This window comes from Myotis davidii, unplaced genomic scaffold, assembly GCF_000327345.1.
Source record: "Myotis davidii unplaced genomic scaffold, ASM32734v1 scaffold411, whole genome shotgun sequence".
Taxonomy (NCBI): domain Eukaryota; kingdom Metazoa; phylum Chordata; class Mammalia; order Chiroptera; family Vespertilionidae; genus Myotis; species Myotis davidii.
In genome coordinates this window covers 713451-717019 of record NW_006282917.1, presented here as the reverse complement: position 1 = coordinate 717019, position 3569 = coordinate 713451, and positions in this window count along the sequence as shown.

The window sequence follows — 3569 nt, the reverse complement described above, 5'->3', positions numbered from 1 at the left end:
ACTTGTATGCATGATATAAGCATAACCAATGGACATAAGACACTGGGGGATAGGGGAAGCTAGGGGACTGTCTTGGGAGGGGGGAAAAATGGACACATATGTAATACCCTTTGTAATAAAAAATAAATAAATAAAAATAAATAAATAAATAAAAGCAATAGGCAGAAAAAAAAATAAATTGTTATTTCCCCTACGAGAATGTGCATTAGGATTAGGATTTTTCTCACACTGTTGACCACTGTATTCCCAGTGCCTGGCATGTGGTAAACTGCTCAATAATTATTTGTCGAATGTGTAACCTGCTGAGTTTCCAATTGTGTGTGCTGTCATTAGATTGATCACTCTAACCGATCCTAGGTTACTACTGTTTGTTCTGTTCAGTGTTACTTGGTATCAGTATTTTGAGTCCAGGGAGACAGTTTTCATCTCTCTGCAAACAAAAACTATAGTTTGGGACTGAGTGACTGAGAGGCATGTGGAAGGAAGAAATAGACAACGTAGTCCAGTGATGGCAAACCTATGACACGCGTGTCAGAGGTGATACGTGAGCTCATTTTTTGGGTTGATTTTTCTTTGTTAAATGGCATTTAAATATATAAAATAAATATCAAAATAGAAGTCTTTGTTTTACTATGGTTGCACATATCAAAAAATTTCTATATGTGACACGGCACCAGAGTTAAGTTAGGGTTTTTCAAAATGCTGACACGCCGAGCTCAAAAGGTTCGCCATCACTGGACTAGGTCCTACTCCATGGTGGTGGAAAAAGACATCTTGGGCTCTACTTTCCAGTGGCTGGCATAGTCTCCAAACACTTACCCTTGTATTTTGCTAACCTATTTAGAGTACCTTTACTAAAGGTGATGTGTCCTTCTTTGTTATTCTGAACAGAAAGTATGTCCTTTCTCGTGGCTTCATTTCTCTTTCATGGTTAATATCTCTTTGGACTCCTTTGCTTAGGTGCTGCCACGCTGTTATTAAGGAGGTGGCCAGTTGGTTGGATTTGAGTGATAGCCTTAAATAGGTCAACCTCACAGACGCCAATTTCTTTTTGTGACCACATTTTGCTTATTCAGTCAGCCAGCCGCCATGAATGTGTCCCCAAAACTGTATACACACACTTTGAATAATTATAAAGGCGGTGTTCATTAAAAGGGTTTCATTTTCAAAATTGAGCTAGCAGCTGTTACAGTGTGTATACATTTTTGGGGACACCCCATGTGTGAGCCTTGGGTCCCTTCTCCTGTGGGGGCAGTCAGGTAGGCCTTGCATTCTTCTGAAACTGAGAGGGTGCTGGCTGACTGGTGACCTGGGCTTTCCAGTAATGGCTGGATGATCCCCTAGCAGTGGTTGGCAAACTGTGGCTCAGCAAACTTCAGCTCTTTGGCCCCTTGAGTGTGGCTCTCCCACAAAATACCGGCTCTTCCACAAAATACCGACTTCTGCGCATGGACCACGAAGTTTCAATCGCACTGTATGTGTGCGCCCGCACGTGGTATTTTGTGGAAGAGCCACACTCAAGGGGCCAAAGAGCCGCATTTGGCTCACGAGCCGCGGTTTGCCGACCATGGCCTACGGTGACTGTGGATGTCAGATGTGAACTGGGCATGCTGCTCACTAGTCAGAAAATTCGCTCTAACGGGTTTCATATCCTTTGTGAGCTCTCCATTCACTGAGATGGTCTTAAGGAAAACCGCAGGACCTTCTAAACAAAGAAATCAACAGACTGTGCTGTGCTGAGGAGTGGAAGCTCTTGTCCTAAGAATTGTAAGGAGTCACTGTGACACTGGACGGGGACTAGACCTGAGTCTGCCTCAGTCCAGCCTGTACTATGTGGGCAGTGTAGGAAAGATTTCACAACACAAGTCCAGGTGATTTTAAGAGCGTGTTTATTAAAGCTGAGGACAGTGAGCGTTTAGGAGAAAGAATAAAAAGTTCACCCCTGAGATAAGGCATGGGCTTGCTCCAGAGAGAGACACAAGCTGGTACTCTTTGTCGTGAGGGCGTTTATCTTTCTTTTGCAGCTGAGACTCTCAAGGGAGGTCTCAGGGGAGGGTTTCAGCAGAATATCCATCAGTTTTCTCGGTGTGTTCTTTAATAGGTTGATGCACCAAAATGAGTTTATAGAGGCACCAGGGTCATTTTCTGGTCAGCTTTGCATCTATCTTGGATTTGTTTGGTCTAATTGGGTCTTTTGTTATTTGTTCCTCTGACTTCATCTGTTCTTGGTTTTGGCTGGGCACTCATTGGGTCTCTGTTATCTATCTCCCTGACCAGGGTGATTTAAGTTATTTACTCTCTGGTTAGGGAGTAGAGATGTAAGCTGATTGCTCTCAAGTGCCCTTGGTTAGGGAAGATAAGATCTCGGGATTTACTAGCTGGCTGTAAATTGCTTTCCTTGTTTGGCCCTATTTGTCTAACCATTTGCCTCAGTTTCCCTTTTCCCACTTGTCAAAAATTCTCCTAACATCTAACTATCCTGCCTCAGGTGGAAGACTTTAAGCTAGGCAGAGATGTTTATTTTGGAATTGCTGTTCTTTTTGTGGTTTTGAGGTTGGCTGCTGAGGAGTGGGATGGCTGTTAAAAAAAAGTTGGTGTGAGGAGAATGGTTGCTCCTCTGCAGGAACTAGATGACCGCCTTGGGGATAAATGAGATGGGATGACTCACAGGTATCTGGTTCTCATGGGGGAAGAGAAACAATGTTTACAGGGTGGACAGAGTTACCTACCTCTTGGACCTGTTGAGTTAGAGGTGTTAGGGGGATGTTGAGCACGGGGGAGAAAACTGCTGGATTCACAGCTTTAAAGTTTCATGTTGGGTGGATAACTTTTTAAAAAATATATTTTTATTGATTTCAGAGAGGAAGGGAGAGGGAGAGAGAGATAGAAATATCAATGATGAGAGAATCATTGATCAGTTGCCTCCTGGACGCCCCCTATTGGGGATGGAACCCACAACCCGAATATGTGTCCTGAGTGGGAATTGAACCAGTGACCTCTTGGTTCATGAGTTAACGCTCAGCCACTGAGCTACACCTGTTGGACTAGAGTATTTTTTCAGGTGTTCATAAACGAAAGCACCTGAGCAGTTCCGCTGTTGTTGACCACAGTGAGCACTCAGGAAACGGTGCTGCATGTCGTTAGGAGCCTCTGGGCAGTGTGGAGGCTACGCCATGGAGCCTGTGGCCATGGGAGAGCCGCTTAACCTGTCTGGGCTAGGATGTCACCTGACTCCGTGCATGCTCCGATGTGAGGGTTTGTTACACGGAAGAACAGATTCCACTTAGGGGGAGCAGTTCACACAGGTGAGTGGGTATGTTGGGGAGGGAGTTGGCACTGTGGGGAGACCCCCACCTATGGGGTCTAAATATGGCCCCCTAGAGATTATTCTGTTCTCCTAATCTCCCCCCTCCTTCTCTACCATTTCCCACAGGGCTGCAGGCCGAGCTGGGCTGAGAGAGATAAGAGATGAGTGACAGGAGGGCCCATGGACAACCCCACGGTCCCAGATTGGCCTTCTTCCCTTCTCGCTGGCTGCCTTTCCAGCCCCACTCTTTACTCCCATTCCT